At 55.0% G+C, this 291-nt stretch overlaps 1 protein-coding gene across 1 annotated transcript in view; it reads left to right on the top strand.

Annotated features, from left to right (window-relative positions):
- Positions 1–291, top strand: part of LOC119591947 — a gene marked incomplete at its 5' end in the record, with an annotated part of 109644 nt that overhangs the window by 90633 nt on the left and 18720 nt on the right.

Genomic DNA, 291 nt, shown 5'->3' with positions numbered 1-291 from the left:
ATGTAGGTGCCAGTGGAGATAGAGGTATTTAGAGGTATTTAGAATGGAGGTAATGGTGGTGGAGGTGTGTTTGGTGGCGAATGAGGAGGATAAAGAGAAGGAAGTTGTGGCGGAGAAGAAATCGAAGAGGGACGGTCGCGGTGAATGTCACGTGACGTGCATTTGCCTGGTGTGAACGTGACTCTCCCGTTTTCTCTCCCACTTCCTCGGGGAAGCGGAAGGGGAACTAAAACATTCCAGCATCCCCCCCCCCCCGCCTCGGCCCCCGCTGACGAACAGACGAGGGACAGC

The sequence above is a fragment of the Penaeus monodon genome, chromosome 29 (assembly GCF_015228065.2).
Source record: "Penaeus monodon isolate SGIC_2016 chromosome 29, NSTDA_Pmon_1, whole genome shotgun sequence".
NCBI lineage: Eukaryota > Metazoa > Arthropoda > Malacostraca > Decapoda > Penaeidae > Penaeus > Penaeus monodon.
Note: the sequence above shows the minus strand (reverse complement) of the source record. Positions and strands in the feature narration are given on the sequence as shown.